Genomic DNA, 20,846 nt, shown 5'->3' with positions numbered 1-20,846 from the left:
TCTATTTTTCAAGCTTGAATCCAGTTAGTGTATGACAGAGCTTTCTTTGAATTGCAGGAACTAAGGGAAAAAAAATAAATAAAGGAGTAGAATAGAAGAAACCACCCTTCCCAGGCTTTGCATATTGACTTTGACTGGTGCTAGTGGTCTCGTTTGGAATCTATCTTTATAGTGAGTTTAGGGAATTGCTCCAGGGCAAAGCCTAGGATATTCTCTCGTTCTTTTTGTGCATGTGTCTTGTCTTGGACATGCATGTTTTGCCTGAGGAATTTCTCAAGTTACAAAGATAGGAAGACCCTTTCTACCCTAGGAAATAGTTTCCTCATGGTCTTGGGCCCTGTACCGTATGTCCTACAGCCAGCAACCCCTTGCCAGAGGTAGTTACTTGACTGCTCTCCCACAGTGTTTTGTAGGAGAGGTCTACATGTAGGGCATGTTCTGGGACAGTGAGTTTCTCAGGCAAGCTCCAAACAGATTGGGCCAGACCTATATGCTCCCAGTATGTGCTTGAGGGTTACTCTGCTCCTTTAAGAAGAGGACCATGGAACTGTACTGGCACTGCCCGCTGACCCATTGCTGCAGAGGTGAGGAATAGGAGTGGAGCAAGCCAGATTACCAGGAGATCTTACTGCTTCTAAGTGGCCTTTTTCTTGATTTAGTGTTCATCCTGCTACTACAGTCCTTTGTTTCTTGAAGCTTTGGGAAAAATGTTTATAACAATTCTTGCTGACTGGTCAAAGTTCTTGTGGGGATGGAGCCCTGAAGCTTCCCTTTCCACCATCTTCATCTATTGTATTTTCTGTATCCAAAATATGGAATTTCTGATCAAGAAGCTATGATTTGCAAGGTGTTGGTGCTGTGGTGATGTATGGGAATCCTGTATATTATGCATAATTGTTTTGTAAGCTCACACCTTCTCTAATAAAAAAGAAGCTATGACTGATATTTAGATTTTTATTAACTTACCAAAACCTTGACACCCAATTCCAGGGTGGGGAGAAAGGAGAAGGAACAAGTGAAATTACAAAAAACAAATTAAATTTGTATCACACTTGGAATTTTTGTACCAACTTAGTTCCATTTATTGGGGACTACATAGGTAAAAATATTTGAGATTTTTAAAGCACGAGTGATACAATAATTAAAATTAATGGTAAAAAGTCATGTTTTCCCAAGTATTATATTTTCATTTGAACAGTGAAAATACAAGTTACTACAGCAAATAACATATTGAATCACAACACAGTAGACCAATGGCAATGAAACTATGAACTCATGAGAGAAAGCCTCAGTATAGCTCATCTGTTCAGGAAGACTTCTAAGTAATAGCATAAAAATTATGTACTTTCAACTCTCCATTGGTACATTAATTTATTTGTTATGTAACCCCAAAGATTTTCCCCTCTGGAGGATATATAGAAATATTATCTTCTAACTACATATATGTTATTCAGAACCATATCAGTGCAGTAATCCCACGATTATTTGTAAAATTTTTGATTCAATAATAATTCATAGCATTACAGCCATTGAGCATACAGGCATACTAATAAGTTATAAATGATAGAACTGTGTCCAACATTTGTAATTCACAATAATCGCACATAAATGCTAACTCATGATTTTCTAATAGGTTTACTTTCTCTTTCCTATTTATGTGGTCACTTGGAGGACAGAGACATTTTGTCATTGACTAGGCTTCCTAGCTCTTTGACCTTGAAAAAGTCACAATATTTTAGGATCACAAGAATAAAAGTGGCACTAAAGTTTCTCTTGTCCAGTTAGTCATACAATGCTGTAATCTTTTTGCACTCAAAGTGGTTGCCTAACTTTTCTTGACTATTTTCAGTGATTAGGAGTTCTTTACTACCCCAAGTGAATTGATTCCAAAAACTCAGATTAATGAGAATTGCTGCACACTAAAATTTCTTTTGATTTCACTTTTTAATATATAAAGTGGGGTTAATGACAACTGCTTGGAATGGCAGCTGATTTGCCTTTCCCACAGAATTATTATCATGATGGAATGAGGTAATACATATAGAACATAAAAGATACACAGTAAAGAGATATCTGTACAATATCAGGTTGATATTTGTCCACTGGGGAGATAGTATCATTATTTACAAGTATTCACTTCCTCATTGACATTAAACTTAACCATATAGATTTTTTTGGCCAATGAAATGTGAATGGAAGTGACATGCATCACTCCTGGGCAGAAATTTTAAGAGCCAAGCCATGGTCTCATGTCCTGTTTCACTCTAACAGATAGATGCTTCCACAAATGCCTAGATTAGCGTGAATATGACATGGAACAAAATGATTGCCAGTCTGCAATAGATAACACATTCAAGAAACAAGGCTTCTTTATTCCAAGTCACAGATTTGAGGCTCATATATTACAACAGTATAACATAGTTTATTCTCACTGATGCATACTCTTTCCCATTTGGCTATTTGTCACCATTGTATGATGATTATCCTAGGGTCTTTGTTCTGTATCTGTCACAAAAGAAGGATTTCAAGGGCCTTTATTTCAACTGGTCTCCAAAAGCTTCGACTATAATATGGAGTTAAGAAGACCTTCTGTGGCTGACTTTAAGGACCTGTAGACAACTGTACACATTGAATCCATGAAATATTCCAAATTAGAAATAAATGTAATCCTTCATAATTTGGCAACCTTAGTTGTTTCCCTCTTGGTAAAGCAGAGGCAAGCTGGGTAAATTCGGTTGATGAACAGGCTGGTGTGGGAAATCTCTCAAAGTGTGGCAGAATTTAACCCTATGAAACTTTATTAGATATTTTCCTTTTTTAAAAAGCTAGTCATTTGTGGGTAAAAAGAATAGTTGCAACTTTGCATGTAAAACTAAATGTGTTGAAACCAGACATTCTCTGGAAAACTCAAGTTGAAGTATAAAAAGGAAAAAATATTAATAAAATTTATTAAGCATTTCGAATCTGCCTAACTTTAATTATATCATGCAAGATTCAGTGTAAGTTTTGAGATTAAATACTCTTTTAATCTAATTTTATACATGAAGGGCTTAGAAAATTTATGAGATTTGCCTAAATTTGCATTTAGAAGATTGAGGCAATTAGAAGATTGAGGACATGTGCCAAAGGCTATCTCACTTCAAAGTCAAGATCTCCTTTATTTATATGCTATATTTGCTGTCTCTCTTTTGTAGAGCAATAAGTTAGTCTGATAATTAATACATTTCATAGGAAGGATCAGAGCACCTGGATTAGTTTATCAAAGCTTTCCTTGAGGAGAAAAGATTACTATGGTTCATCTAAGCTTTATATATTGCTGCTTATAGGATAAATAAACAGACTCCAACTATAATAAAGAGGAAGCTCATAATTAAGTGCTATATTTCACAGGAGTTTTTTAATAATAAAATTTATATTTTATATCAGTTGTATAATATTTCTTAATATATAGGTACAGATATAGATGTAGACATAGAGAAATATAGATAGATATAAATGCAGATATGGATATAAATAAAACTTGTCCCATCAATTCTCCCCAGTCATGTATACATTTTAAGTAGGAGAAAGAAGGTTAGGAAATCCCTTTCCAAGTTTGCTGCGCTCCATGTCAATGTGATATTCAGATTGTTATCTCCAAGTCACTTGAACAAAAATATTAGGGTGCATTTTAATCTATATCTGTTCTGTTCACTACTCTAGCCACAGTATTTTCAATGGTGCCTGATACAGTAGTGTCTGGCATAAATATTTGTTGAATTAATTAATTAATGAATTAACTATGATGATCAACTCAGTTTCTAGTGCCATGTACTATAGGACTCACTGTCTATTTATATATGGCAAGAATAGCCTCTACCTCATATAGTAGGTCTTTATGTCTCATTTACATAGAAAAATGGTTCCACTCTAACTCATAAACATTGAATGTAAATATGCTTCAAATTGGAAGATAAGCATATGTACTTAAGACCCAAGTGGAATGTTAAAAAATATAAGTGATAAAACTTAAATCAGTAAAGGAAAATAGAGGGAGTATATCAAGAGTAGAAAAGAGGATATATAAACAAGATTACTGGTTAACAGGAAGCTTATGAAAGCCTATTGATAGATGAAACAGAGCTAAAAGCATGCATGATGGCACAGCAGGTAGACCACCTTCCCAAGGAATGCCATAGATAAGTCCAGAATGGAGTTAGCACTTTCTAAGGATGTGACTTAAAACAGAAGTAGTTGAAGATCTGTCTAGAACAGCTATTCTAGTCTGCATTTATTCACTATTCCCTCTTTCTGCAGGCAGCCTGAATTTACTGCAATGGAAAACATTCTGCAAAGAAATTTTTTTAAAAAGTGTTATAACCTGCAAACAGAGAAGTTAAAGTGGGACGGGCTGTGGAAGGAATAAGGAAACACTGCTAACTCGCATAAAAAGGATTGGAGACATAATACTTAATATTGCTAGCAAAATACATAGAAGTATAATTTTATTATTCTATTTTGCCAGTGTTATCAATAGAAGAATTAAATATAATAATATTTCTCAAACTGAGAGGAAGAAGAAGGAAGCAAAGTGAACTATAAATCCTCTATTCTTGTAGCAACAATAAATAGAAATGTTGAGAAAATTAAAGGAATAGGCATAATCTAGTGACTGAAAAATAACAATGAAAAGTGAAAATATGAATGATTATGCACATTTGCACTGACGAAGGGGTGTGGCAGGCTGAGATGAAAACTGGCACTTCTTATTTTGCTTGGTTATTTTATTTAAAGACAAACTCTTAGTATAAAATGTCTTGAACACATGGAGTTTGGATTTCCTACTTGGAAATCAGACAAAGGATATGATAAGATTTTGTTTTAGGGTGAAAGTGCCAGCAAGAAATATGCAATCCTTTATAAAAACTCTGACTTGTTAATAAAAATCTCACCTGAACTAAAAGTAATACAGACTGGCTGATAATTAGCAGAGTGATATCTCCAAGATCTTTGGATATGTCCTGCAATAAAATTAGGAAATCAAGATAATGACAATTTCTTATGACAGTACATTTTAATAGGCATAAAACCATATTGAAAATGGTTCTAACAGTTAGGTCAGCACAAAAGAATTGTTTAAAAACAGAAGACCTCTTTTCCAACTTTAGGATATATCAAAAACCCACTGTCCTAAGCACTGCCTTATAATTTGAAAGAATAACTGTTTTCACACAGGTGTAAAAAGAGATTCAGCTGTAAAGAGGGATTCACTCAATGTCTTTGAAAACTTACCACAGTCTGAATTTATATTTCTCCTGCATTTTGACATATCACATTTTTATTTTTTTTAGACATATCACATTTTTATTTTTGTTAGAGACCAAAAAAAAAAAAAAAAGCTATGGAAACAAAATTCCAATAGAACTTGCTTAAATTTGCCTTCCAGATGGCTGGATAAATTTATACTAGATTTCACCCTTTTATAGTAATGAAAAGTTAATGAAAATAATCACAGGGCTTTATTTTTAGGTACGGAACATGTAATACACAAACGGCTTGATATGCTATCTCCTCAAAAGATGATTGTGTTTCTATATCAGTTATATGTGCTATTATATTAGGGAATATGCTATGCCACAATATCTTTGCTTGGAAAATCTTGACACATTCATACTGCTTTCTGCTTTGCATTCTTGGTTTCATTCTTTAATATAGAGCTCTATTTATCTTGGAGGCTAAAGAAGAAATTTTTTTCGTTATTAGTCTAGACTATATGACAGACAAAGTGATGAAAGTAGTTATTTTTCCTCTATTGTCGAGGGTAAAACATACAAACAGACATGGGCATACTGAAGTTTATTAGTAAAAAATCAGTAATTTTTCAAAGAATCTAGCTTAGTGATAACCCCACATATTTTACTATTTGTCACTAGCAGGTTACAAGAACAAAACTCAATATTGCCTGAAAGATTCTGTGTACAACGCGTTGAAATTTATTGTGTTTCTTTTCTAAGTAAAATACACAGTTATCGAGTTGCTCATTTGAGATTGTTACCAATATGTTGTACTTATAGAAGCACAGTCTTGTTGAAAAAACATATGTATCTGTGGAGTAGAATGAAAAACAATAGGAATTAATTGAGAAATTTTCTATGTAAAAATAAATTTCATTCCTCAATGCACAGCTATTAATAATTGAGGATAGTTTTATTCATTTGTTATTGTTTGTTTGAAGATTATTTCAATTCCTCATTATTCTGTAAAAGTTATTCTAATTTCTAGTTATTAGTTACATAAATTCCTCAATATCATTGGTTTTATTTTCTTTTCCTTTGTATAACAGTGTACTGTATCAGCTATATCAAAGTTTACCTAACTTTTTGTTTCTTAATGACAACATTCTTCTTTTATTTACAAAAATTCTTTCTCCTAGCTTGAAGCAATATTCCAGAAAAGAGGTGGGAAAAAGGAGAAATGGATTACTCTTGGAGGGTTATTGAACAGAGCAGCGATAATCATTTGTATTATTTTGTGTAAGAGTTATAATGCCAGTGGCTTCCATCATCCCTTGGATCTAAGCATACTGCCCTCAAACAGTATGGTTTTGGCCTTAATTTTATTTTTAAAAGAAAAAATTGAGATAGATTCAAAATCTCCAAACAGATTCACTTTTGGGGAATATTTAATAAATACATGGAATGATGTTTTCTGAATAGGTACTCTAGTCTCTCTTCATGAAATATATGCTATATGCATCAATAAGTCAGAAGTAACCTTCATGTGAGAGCAGTACGGAAATTAGATTGCTCTGATCCTCTGGTGAGATGGATGTCAAGATGTGTAGTGATATTTGTGCATGTCATGAAGGTGATTATCCTACATCTAAGCTCTAGTAAGGTTAGACTTCAAATGCTATCTTTGAGATTAAGAAATTTAACATTGACAGCAGGTAGACTGGGATTAAAGAAATTCAAATGTTTAAGTATAGAGTAGATGGAGTTGTGAGAAAAGATTACAGGAAGAGGCAATAAAATCACAATGCAGAGATTTAATTCAAAATAGTAGAAGCTAAAGGGATATATGGTAGTTTAGTTTAATATACAGGGAAACAATGCAGTCTGTAATATATTATAAACAACTAAGCTACTGTCAGTGATAGCCATATTCAGTGACATAAGATCAGAAGGGGGACTTTGTATGTCTGTCAATGTCTCTTCACATCCATTAATTTTATTTTATAAAAAATCAAAGAAAATCTAATATAGATCAAGTGTAATTCAAGAGTAATTGGGTTGGGTAAGTCCACCAAACTGGAGAATAGGTGTTGCAACCTATTCTCAGGGCCCAGCTGACACATAGACAGTCCAGAGATTCAAGTCTCCTGAGCACACACCAACCTCAGTGCCAACAACAGGTTCAGTAAAAGTGACAGAAGAAGCAGCATAGAGGTTACATCTGAATCCAACTCCATCACACTCAGGAACACAAATTCCAAAGTAGGGCTCACTGGCAAGGTACTGATTTTCAGAGTCATCTGTCATGACCGTAGGACCTGGGCATCTCTGTAGCCCTCAGGGGCACTCCTACATGGGGTTGTGTCTACTTTGGCCATCTCTGAGATGCTGTTGAGATGTGCATAAGCGCGACCCCTCTGATGTCCTCCTGAATCATTTTGAAGTCTCTTAGCCATATAAACTCATTTATCTTTACAATTTCCCCCTTTTATTCAAGGTCTTTTCCTAGTTGCATCACCAGCTGGTGCTTGGTAGTAATCCCTCAGCACCAGGGAGGCTCATCCCTGGGAGTCATGTCCCATGCTGGGGGGAAGGTAATGCATTTACATGCTGAGTTTGGCTTAGAGAGTGGCCACATTAGAGGAACATGGAGATTCCCAGGTGGTAACTCTTAGGTATCCTGCAACTTTAGGCCTAGTTGAAATTTCAAGCACACAGGGTCATAAGCATAGTCATCAGTATCAAGGGCCCATCATTGGACCATCCTTCTTCACTGGCCTTTGCCCTTGTACTTGGAGGATTGTTGCTGCTCCATTAGAGAGTGAGACAGAGTTGCCCAGAATGGGAACTCAGCAATTCCTCAGTTTTCGTGTGAAACTCTACCCGCTATGTCAATACCCAAAAAGCATGTGAACATATCTATACATTCCTGGAGAATTCCCTCCCACCCATGCATCCCCCATCAATGATACCCCACATTAGTGCTCCTTCCTTGCCATAGTTGAACCCCTCTGTGATCCAAAACTTCTTAAAAAATGAAATCTGATATATTGCCAAATTCAATTAATAGGAAATTGAAATAGTAATGATAGGTTTAAAGATTAGAAATTGAATATATAATCATTTTCAAAAATAAAAATAAAGTAAAAAATAAATTGGGATGTTCAAATGAAAAACATCATAAAAAATTTTTTTTTGATGTTTTGCCTTTCATTGCTGTAATAGGTGTTGCCCTGTATGTACAGTGGTAATGCAATCTCTTCCACTTATTCCTCAGTGTCTACATCCCTTTTTTTAATATGTCTTCAAAAAAGTTTTAGGTTACAGTAAAGTCACATATAGAATATAGGGAACTCCTGTATACCCAACATCAAACCTTTTCCCCCTTCCCCAGCAATGATCCTTTTACGTGTCGATATTACATTTGCTGCAACTGATGTACAGCTATTGAAACATAGCTACTAACCATGGTTCCACTATGGTTTACATTATGGTTTACATTTTAGACAGTGTATTTTTATAAATTTTTGGATACATTATGGTTTACCCAGGTCACTTATCAGGGAGGTGAGGATGGTCAACCACCACACCAGGGAACCGAGAGAGTCTACAGCTGTAAGGAGAATTCCATCCATTAACCTTGTGAGATCTAAACCCCCTCTCAATTTAGAGGTGAAGTGGACATTTCCATCCCAGAGTCCTCAGGATGGAGGAATAAAATATGGATTAGAGTGGATTTACTGTTATTTTACTATAGAATTATTGTGACTCTAGCAATGGAAGAAATTATATCACTGATGTGAAGACAGTGGCCACAGGAGTTGCTGAATGCAGGGAGAGGGAAAAAGAGGTGTAATATTGGAGAATTTTGGGGACTTGGAGTTGCCCTGAATGATATTGCAGGGACAGATGCAGGACATTATAAATACTTCCATAACCCACTGAATGGACTGGGGGAGAGTGTAAACTACAACATAAGCTTTAATCCATGCTGTGTAGTAGTGCTCCAAAATGTATTCATCAAATGCAAAGAATATACCAAAGTAATGAAAGAAGTTGTTGATGTGGGAGGAGTGGGGGGTATGGGGAATGGGATATTTGGGAACCTGATATTTTATAATGTAACATTTTGTGTGATCTATGTATCTTTAAAAATAAAGATAATAAAAAAATGAAATGGGCCCTGAACTTCATCAGAGTGGCAACTCTTACTCTCTGTTTCATTGGTCTTACCCAGGTCAGCTAACAGGGAGGTGAAGATGTTCAACCACCACACAGGGAATCAAGGGTGCCTACAACTGTAAGCAGAGGAATTGCATCCATCATCCATGTGGAATCTAAGCCCCCTCTTGATCTAGAGGTGGAGGGGACATCGCCATCCCAGGGTCCACAGAATGGAGGAATAAGATACGGACTAGAGTGGACTTACTGATATTCTACTACAAAACTATTGTGATGAGTAATAGAAGAAATTTTAGCATCAAGGTGGAGAAAGTGGCCACAGTAGTTGCTGAGGGCAGGGAGAGGGTAGAAGAGATGTGATGTGGGGGCATTTTGGGGATTTTGAGTTGTCCTTAATGATATTGCAGGGTCGGATGCTGGACCTTATATATACTGCCATAACCCACTGAATGTACTGGGGGAGAATGCGAACTACAGGGTAAACTATTATCTTATAGTGCAACAGTGCCCCAAAATGTGTTCATCGAGTGAGATGAGTGTGCCGCAATGATGTGGTTGTTGGTGTGGGAGAAGCGGGATGGGGGGAGGGTGGGGGTTATACAGGAACTTCTTATTTTTTAGTGTAACATTTTTTGTGTGTGATGTATATAGCTTCAAAAAGAATGCAGTTTACAAAAATGATGTGATGGGGGGTGGGGAGTGGATTATTGGGAACCTCTTATGTTTCTTGCTTTTTTATATTTTTTAATGTAATATTCCTTGTGATCTATTACTTTAATTTTTAAAAATTAATAAAAAAATTAGCTGCTTAAAAAAAAAAGTAATTGGAAGCCAGAGCTAAACTTCAGGCAATAAATATGGGATGTGGGAATCTATGTAAATTTGTGCAGTCAGGTGAGGTAAGTATAGATATTTCTAGGTAGTGACATATGGAGAACAAGTTTCGTCAGACATTATCAATATGGTTGACACTTGAAGGGATTCTCAGGGCTTAGAAAAGAGCAATGGGAGGAACTTTCAAAATTTAAGCCCATGGAGTTTTTGGCAAAGCTTTGGGAAAACCTAAATAGATTACAAGGAGCCAGGGAGACACTCTATAATAGACAATTTCAAAAAGCTGTAACTTCCAGACCATTACAGCAACTATTTTTAGAATGTTTGAAGTCCAGGAAAGGGTCATGTTTATTTTTTCCCATAACATGCCTAGATCAAACACCAACTCTACCAGTTGGTCTTTTGTTTTTTTTCCAGTTTTATTTAGGTACAATTTCATACCATAAATTTCCCCTATCTTAACTTTACAATTCAGTGATTTGGTAAATTGACAGAATTGAGCTATTTCATACCAAACTATGGGAACTATTTTTAAAAATTAAAATGCCAGGGCCCTATAGCCAATGATGGCATATCTGAGGTGAAGCCAAACATGTTTCAGATAATTCTGATGGATGATTCTGGTGCCTGGCTAGTCTTGAGAAAGATAAAAATCTTTCTTTAGTAACTGTAGATGACAAATGCAGGTGGGGATAGAATGAGGAGATGGCTACAAAAAACTAAAACTATCTGAGCAGTGATCTTGCATCAGTTTAATCAGTCACTGATTGATTATGGAGACTGAAAAATGCAACACAGAAAAATTCTTGGTTGCACATTCTTCTTGCCTGTGTAATTAGGTCACTGCAGTATTTATCTAGAGAATTTGTCCAGATTAAGGTAACAAATATGTTGTGCAGTGGCAATTCTAAATTAAACTCTAGCAGCAGAATTGAACAATTCAAAATATTGTTATCACCTAGGAATTAAAATCTAGTTCCCAGACTTGATATCATTAATATACAAAAACAAGTTTTACAAATAGTCTTTTATCATCAAAAGATGAGCTTTTCAATATTAGACAGTAGCACACTTCAGAGATTTTTTACTTGAGTACCTTTACTTAATTATAATTTAGCAGGAAATATTTTTTAACTGATAAATTTATCTAGGATCTAATCTCTGAAAACTGTAAATGTCACCTTATATGGCAAAGAGGGATTTGCAAATGTGATTAAATTAAAGATTTTGGGATGGGGAAATTATCCTGGATTATCCAGATAGGATAATGTAATCCTCTCTCCTTATTAGGGAGAGACAGAGTCAGACTGGACTCTAAAGGACAGAAGATAAAGTAATGATAGAAGCAGAGAGAGATTTGAAGATGCTCCTTTGCAGGTTTTCAAAGCCAAAAGAAGTAGAAGAATGGGCCATTAGTTAAGGGATACAAGGGACGCAACTCTAGAAGCTGGAAAAGGAAGGAAAGACATTTTCTTTCCCCTTGAGCTTCTAGAGGGTACTTGGCCTTGCTAATATGTTGCCTTCAGCCCAGTGATTCTCATTTTGAACTTCTGGCCTCCAGAACTGTAAGTCAATAAACTTATTTTGTTTTAAACCACCAAGTTTGTGGTAATTTGTTACAGCAATTGTAGGAAACTAAAACAAAATCCTTCACTATAACTGACTGCATCCTTGTGGAGTAAAGGCCAAAATGTCTTTATCTTGATGAATGTGTCGTTAAGAGGTCCACACTAACTGATCTATAATTTAGGAACTATTCCTTTTTACATTTTTCACTTGGTAATCTCAGCTGCTAAAGTGTGAGTGTCTTTTAATTAGTAAAATTTGCTTTATAAATGTGTTGCTTAGTATTTACTGAGCATACAACATGTGCCCACAAAAAGAATAGACACTGTGATATATAAAATAATAGAAACCCAAACAATCTGAGAGGAAGGAGGAATTTGTGGTTGTTCATTCCTTTTTTATGTCACCCAGGTCATGCACATATTCTGCATGTAAATATATTGCAGCCCCTGCTTCAATACCGCCGGTGGTAGGAAAAGCACCATTTCCCAACCTATTTTATTACTAATGAGATCTAAATAATAAGAAATATTTTTATAAACCCATATTTACTTTTTTATTATTTCTTCCAATTCTCATTTTGTTTTAAAGAATTTCAGATGCCCAGTCTGTTCTGGGCTCACATCATTAACTATTTGACAGTTTATTTCCACTCAGTTTTCTCTTCCCTTGAGTACAAATTTCTAGTCTCTCCTTTTATAACACCTTTTCCAGATCTGTCACTACTTCTACAATGATGAAAGAAGCAGTGACAGGGAGAAGAGCTTCAGTGATTGCACTTTACCCTTCTCATCTGTTCTCCTGATAGTCAGACCATAACCCCAAAGTAGAGTGCTGCATGATAGGGAGTAATTTAAAATGAACTGACATTTGGGAAGGCAAAATCGCTAGTTAACTCTGTTAGAATAAAAGCCCTATATACAGCATACAGATCTCAATATCTTACAAGGACAGGGGCTTTCAGGGTCTCTTCCCCCCTTCCTAATTGCATGCTCTGCCACTTATGATAACTACTCCATTTCAACCCTGCTAAATTACCTAAATTCTACCAAATGAAACATGTTTCTTCACATCTACATATTTGGGCCATGCTATTCCCTATGCTTGAAAGGATTTTATTCTATTGAATGTTTCTTCCTTTAGAACACATTCAAATGCCAACTGCTTTGAAGCTTTCTCTGATTCCTCCATAAGGAGAGAAGCACCCCCCCCCCACCCCCCGCTTTACTCTGTTACCTCTGTAGGTGTCTCTATTATAACACATGACATTGTGCATGTGTCTGCTTCCCTCCTTGGACTGAGAACTTCTTGAAAGCAAGTTCCATGCCATTCTTTATTTTTCTCTAGATGTTCCCAAGGCCTGTAACACAGTAAATATTCCACAAATAGTTGAACAATGAACTCCTATTGCCAACTGAAAATATTAGAATTGAAGCTACAATTCTTCTAGAAATAATTTCCACTTACCATAATCATAGGAATAAGTAAACTGAAGGCAACTGATCAGCTCTCTACAGTATGGATCACTTACTTTTATATCATAAAGAGAAAATCGCCAGATCTAAGCTATTTGTACCACCTTGGACTACCTGAATTACCTTTATCTGTTCTTATTCAGAAGACAATGTTTATTCATTTTAATTCATTGCCCTCTTGGCACCCTTAATTTCATTTTTTTCCTCCCTGATTCTTTCTGTGACCTTTGAGAGTCAGCACCTTTACTTATTCTGACCTCTGTTTCCATTGTTCAGAGATGTCAGGTCCCATAATCTCTCCTTTTTAAACACTATCTTGATTAGTTCACATCCTTGATGCTTCCACACCCTGGCATGATATGTTGTGTTCCTATTTCATTAAATGCTCAGCTTTCTTCATTCATTTCAAGAATATTACTGCCTAATGCTCAATGCCAAACTATAAGCCATAGCATGTTCATTAAATAAATGCAGAGAGCAAGGGTAGGTAACCTGTAAACAGGTAGTCAAGGCAGAATAATGGTTCAAGAATAATGTGATTACTCTGAAAGATTAGTACAAGGGTGACCATCAAAATCAGGTAGGCAGGCCAGATTCAGTATATATAAGAAATATTAGAATCAGATTTTCCAGCAGGTCAAAAGCCAACAAAAGAGGAGTCACAAGAACCAGAGGATCATAAATGCCAGAAGGCCTGCAAGGTAATTGCTCAAATTTCAAGTACGGAGTTACCAAGGACTGTAGTAAAGATGCAATAAGCAGTAGAGAGAAACAAACCTGACTCCTGTGGTTTCTTTTAGCCTTTTGGTTCAGGGCTTTTTCTGGTTTGGGGGATAGTAGCTAAGCTTAGTCCTGCAAGCTCAGGCTATGCAGGAACTTGCTTATAACCAACAAAGGTGGAGAATCCATTGACAAAGTCCTTGTGTATAATCCATTGACTGACTCCATGGGTTATATACCAAGCAGTAGTGTCACTGATAATTGGAAACATTAAAAATGCAGAATTTGGACCCCCACATGGAACTGAATCCAATGAATGTGTTAACAAAATCCCTTAGGTGACTTATATGTGAACACTGGACTAAGGTATTTCTGACAGGCAAATCTAACTGAACATTTCAAGATATCTGAGGGTCTTGATATGAAGATTTCATTTCCTTTGGTCTTGTAGTCCTTCTTCATTCATAGTCTACTTCTAAGTTCATGGAATAAAAGAAAAAATATTTTTGATCTTATTTTATACCAGATATTGTGCTATGTGCTGCTTTTATAGTCCCTTAGTGGGAGAAAATCCTAAATAAGTGATTACAATACAGGTGAGACAGATAATGATGGTAGAAGATCAGGATGCTTTGGGATGACATAGGGGCACCTCCTCCCCCAGCCTAAATTCTGTGGTCAGCCATTCCAGGATTGTTTATCTCTCTAACACCCTAGAATCCTTGGCTTATTTATTACTCTCCAGGGGCCATCTTGAGATTTCTCTTTTCTGGGTAGCCCTAATCCCCATCTTTCTCTATCCTAGATCTCAAACTGCCTTGTTGAATAAAGAAACCACACTGCACTACTCTCTCTGCTACTTAGAAATGCACTTCCCATTTCATTTACCTAAATAGCTACCCCAAACCTTTCTTATCCAGTCAACCTCAACCCTTTGACCTTTAGCACATGACCTTGCCCCCATTTTACTATTAGATTGAGGCCATCTAGTGAGAAATGTCAAATTATTTCCACCTTCTTAGCATCTGCCTTCACATACTTTTAGATACCTCTGAATAGTACTTCATTTTACCTATCTGCTTATACTTTCTTCCTGGTTTAGAGAGAAGAGGTAATATTTTTCCTTTCCAGTGCAGGCCTCATCCTGCACTTCTAGGATCTACCCTTCCTGCTTGTTGTGAAACTCCTTCAGTTTTCCCTCCCCTTCTTTGACAATGTCAGATGCTACTTCTCTATTTGCTCCTTTCCAGTTATCTGAAAGCATGCAGGGGTATTAAACCCAATCTAAAACTTATCTTTACCAGACAGTGTGTCTCATTTTATCTTTATGTCACCATTTCCTTACTTTCATCTTCAAACTTGTGTTCGATTGGAAATTTCCCACATGCTTGTAAATGTGTCTGGAATTTAGGAAAGTTGTCACCAAATTCATCTGCTTTTGTTGAGTCTATTTCTTCACCATCCAGATTTATTTCCTTTTCCTTCTGTTCAGATTATCACTCTTTGTGGTAGTGTTGTCATTATATCTGATTTCTCTGCTCTACCTTTCTGGCAAATATTTCCAGGCACTCAGAGTCACTGCAAAGCTTATAGGTTTTCTACAATCAAATGCTGGTTCTGTCAAGTGTGAGTTGTTAGGTAGGCAGGATGCTTAATAATCCCATCTAAGATTCTTTCCTTGTAATATTAACACTCACATGACTGGGTTGTAAAGGTTAAATAAACGTAAACTAATCCTGTTAATGAGTTTAGTAGAGTAGCTACTACAAAGTAACTACCAAAAGTATGAATACTGTTATTGTTTAGCATCACTAAACCCTAAGTCAAGGGCCCATGCCTGTAAAAATGTCTTGATAAATCAAATCACTAATGCTGTACTGTGTAAGTGGTTGATAATCAACTGTAGAAATTAGGCTGTCACCAGGAGGTGTTAGACATATCAGAGGTATGATACCCTGTTTTCTTTGAGACTGATCACTTGCATCTGGAGTATGACTATTACCATCTAGTTATAGGATTGCTATGAGTATAAACTAAGAAATTGAATGTTAAGCACCAAAGAAATTATTTGTTAATCAGCAAAGACTGTATATAGTATAAAGTCAGTGCTAGATCTATCATCATTACCATCACTATCATCATCATTCTTCCTTCTTAATTCTCTGCAATCTGGTCCCGTGCACCATTCCATTTAAGGGCTCTCTTATGTGGAATATCCCAATAGCTAAATTAAATGCCTATTTAATGTCACCATCTTTAACCTATTTCTTGGAAATATTTTGTTTAACTCCCTATTATTTTTTTCTTCACTTTTCTCATCTCCTTCTTTTCACCTCTTATGTAATCATTTCCTGCAATTATTCAACATTTTTTACCTCAAAAAATCCCACCTATTCCCTAGGCTCTCATATTTCCTTACAGATTATCCATAACTCTAGTCTTGATCCCAAACCTAAGGACTAGGAAAATTCTAAACGAATGTGAGAATTCTCCTTCTGCACATTTTATCAGTACCTTAACATTAAACACATATTATTTCACTGAAATACCCCCTCCTTTTGAAACATTTTGTTTGATTTTGAGAAACCACCATTATCACAAGCTATCCAATCTTGATATTGATCAATATATTTTAATCACTTTTCCAATCTTATTGCTTTTCCCTTAAAATATCCATCACATCAGTCAATATTTACCAATTCTAACAGGTAGCCACAGGTAGCAGACAGAGAAATGGAGGAAATAATAACCCCTCTCTCTTGATCCTCCACAGTGTATCTTTGATAATCAAATGAGAGCTGCTTGCAGTTGAAGGAAAGGAAAGCATCAAAACAATCAGGGCAAATCACAGTAGATAAAACTATGTTTTTGAAATCATGAGGACGTAGTTTTTAATCCTGGTTCTATTCTACCCCTACCCATTCCCACACACATGACAAATCTTAAATTTAGACTAAGAAACTTCTTAACCTTTTTCTATAATTTGTCATTGGAAATTGGGTATACTAATGACACATCTCACATGACTGTTGTGCATATTAAAAAAAAGGTTATTGCATGTTTATGTTTTAATTTACATTTCATTTATGTTTTCAATAAATGATAGCTATTGTGGTCATTACTATAATTATTTGATTTCTGAAATTATTTTTATTATAAAAACTATTTATACATTTATGCCTTTTTTTAATTTACCCATCTCTACTCTGTTTGAAAGAATAGGACCAGATAAGGCATTCTTCCTCAGATATTTTTTTGACCCAGGAAATTTTAAAGAACAGCAGCTAAAACTCCACAATGACTATTTCATAGTTAACTGTTCTCAAATCAAGGCATGGATGCTATCATATTCCTAAAGCACTAATGCACTCACAATTCAGTTATAAAACCTCCTGCATAACTTTCACCAGTAGGAAAGACTTTGAACTAGGTGGTAGTGAAGTGGAGGCACATAAGACATTCCTACTTCCAACAGTTACAGCATAATGACGCCTCTGAAAGTAGACCATTTATGACAGCTGGGAGAGTTTATTTTCTAGAAGACAGTCTGTTGGTAAATATAAAATGTTCATTGCAGGTCTAATGATGTTTTCAGCTTTCCAAAACTTGTGGTTCTATGAATACCTGAGTTCAAGCACATGGTTGAGTCACTTTGTTTCAAAGTCTCAGAGATACATAAAGCAACACATTATGAACCTGGGTTCTAGAATCATCTGGGTTCACATACTGATGAACACTGTGTGCAGTGTACTGTTCAAATATATTTTGAAAGCAGATTTTATAAAAATAATATAAAAGTTTCTATCTCTACTTAGGTATTTTCTACATAATAATGATCTCAAATTATACTCTGTTTATGATGATGAACAGAAAATAGAAATAAAATAAAAACAGCTGATTTGAACTAGATACAAAACTGTGACTAAAATTAAATTTTAGGATATATCAATCATCCTAGTAGATAGCATAATATATTACTAATAACTAAGCATAAAGAAGTGAGGGTTTTATGCAATTTTAGTCTTCCATCTGGAAGTAAGGTGACTTAAAATAGTGTTTTCAGAGTCGCAATACTGTTTTTTTAAAAAATATATTTCAGCAAAATACAGCATATAGATAGATGCATAAATAAATCAGTAACTTGACTAAATTTGATAACATTTTGACAATAAATTATATATATATCTTTGGAGAAAATTAATACATATAACATTTCATATATATATTTAAAGTTATTGAAGTATTATCACTTATACATAAACACACATAAACAAGAGTATAGTAATAGTTGTGAACTTACAAAACATATATGTGTAAAATCATACAGGACACTCGTACCTCACCCTACCACCAATACATCGTGTTGTTATTAAACATTTTAAACTAATGATTAAAGAGCATTGTCAAAATATTACTACTAACCAAAGTGTTTTCCCCAAGCCAAAATATTATTACTACCATTATATCATTTGTATGTGAACATACATAAACAATAAGTGTATAGTAAAAGTTGTAAACTTACAAAGCAAACATGCATAACATCATACAGGGGTCCCATATATCAACACTCCACCAATACCTTGCATTGTCATGAGACATTTGTTACAAATTATGAAAGAATATTGTAAAAATCTTGATACTAATTATAGTCCTTATCTTACATTTGGTGTATTTTTACCACAACCCAACCTATTATTATTTTTTAAATACATATTTTATGACAGAAGTTGAAAACTTATAAAACAATCATGCACATGTGTAGAATTCCCAAACAACACTCTTCTATCAACACACTGTGGCGGAACATTGTCACAGATAAGATAACATCATCTGATTATTACCATCCATAGTGTACACTTGGCACATATTTTACATACTGCCCCATTATCAACACAGTGCATCTTTGGTATAGATGCAAGAATATTATATTATTATTGCTAACCACAGTCCATAGGTCACTACAGTTGTATTTTCCCAGGCTTCTCCACATTCCCACCACCCTGCAATAGTAACGTGTATTTGCTCTAGCTAACAAAGGACATGCATGCATCTGTACCATCAAATAGAGTTCTCATCCACCTCTTGGTTTACTATGCTATTCAGTTTCTAACATTCTGTCAATTGGCATTTACATATGTTTACTACGATTTGCAGCCACATCCCCATTTATAAACTATCTGTTACTCACTATGTGTTACCACCCGCTCTCTATATTTCCCCATTTTTACAGTACAGCTAATTAAAATTTCTACATACATTAAACATTAGCAGTCCATCTCAGTTGTCCTCTTAACTCCTTTAAGAATCCATCACTTACTATCAGGTATTGAAGATATTTTCCTACAATTTCTTTTAGGAGCTTTATGGTTCTTGCTTTTATTTTTAGGTTTTTGACCCATTTTGAGTTAATATGTATATAAGATATGAGATAGGGGTCCTCTATCCTTCTTTTGGCTATGGATATCCAGTTATTTCAGTGCCGTTTGCTGAATGGACTGTTCTGCCTGAGCTGTATGGGTTTGACAGGCTGGTCAAAACTCACTTGACCATCCATGTGAGGGTCTGTTTCTGAAACATCAGTTTGGTTTCATTGGTTTATGTGTCTGTCTTTATGCCAGTACCCCTATAGATAGGTAATATGATTTAAAGTCTGGAGATGAGTATTCGCTTTTCCTTTGTAAGATATCTCTGTCTATTCAGGACCCCTTACCCTTCCAAATAAATTTGATAATCATGTTTTCAATTTAAAAAAAAAATGCTGGTGGACTTTATTGGGATTGCACTGAATCTGTATATCAATTTGAGTATAACTGACATCTTAATGGCATTTAGTCTTCCATTTGTGAGCATGGAATATTCTTCCAATTATTTAGGCCTTCTTTTATTTCTTTTAACAATGGGTTGTAGTTTTCTGAATACAAATGCTTTACATCATTGGGTAAGTTTATTCCAAATTATTTTAATTTTGTCTGTCATATTTTCTTTTCACCACTGTTTTGACACTTTAGTTACTTTTACTGATATAATCATCTTTCTGCATTCTCTCTCCTGTCTTTTCTTTTCAGACTACAGCACGCCCTTTAATATTTCCTGCAAAGCTGGTCTCTTGGTTACAAACTCTCTCGGTTTCTGTATCTGTGAATATTTTAAACGCACCCTCGTTTTTGAAAGACAGTCTAGTTGGATATAAGATTCTTGCCTGGAAGTTTTTCTCTTTTAGTATCTTAAATATATGACATGACTGTTTTCTTGTTTCTATAGTTTCTGATGAAAAATTAGTACTTAATCACATTGGGTATCCCTTATATGCTATGCATTGCTTTTATCTTGCTGCTTTCAGAATTCTCTCTTTGTTTTTGGCATTTGACATTCTGATTAGTGTGTGTCTCAGAGTCGGTCTATTCAGATTTATTCAGATGGGAGTATATTGAGCTTCTTGGACATGGATATCTATGTCCGTCAGTAGGGTTGGGAATTTTTCTACCATTATTTCTTCAAATATTCCTTCTGCCCCTTTTCCTTTTTCTACTCCTTCAGGGATACCCATGACATGTACATCTCTTGCTATTGTTTAGTTCCCTGAAAATTTGTTCAGTTTTCCTATTCTTTTCTTCATCTGTTCCTTGATATGTTCACTTTCAGAGGCCATTTTCTTCAAGCTCTCCAATCCTTTCTTCTGCCTCTCAAATCTGCTATTATATGATTCTAGTGTATTTTTAATTTCATTTACTGCACATTTAATTCCCATAAGAGCTGCTATTTTTCTATGTATGCTTTCACATTCTTCTTTGTGCTTATCCAATGTCTATTTAGTATGCTTAATCTCTTTAGCCATCTCATTGAATTTATTATGGAG

Source organism: Dasypus novemcinctus, chromosome 6 (assembly GCF_030445035.2).
Source record: "Dasypus novemcinctus isolate mDasNov1 chromosome 6, mDasNov1.1.hap2, whole genome shotgun sequence".
Lineage (NCBI taxonomy): Eukaryota > Metazoa > Chordata > Mammalia > Cingulata > Dasypodidae > Dasypus > Dasypus novemcinctus.
Note: the sequence above shows the minus strand (reverse complement) of the source record.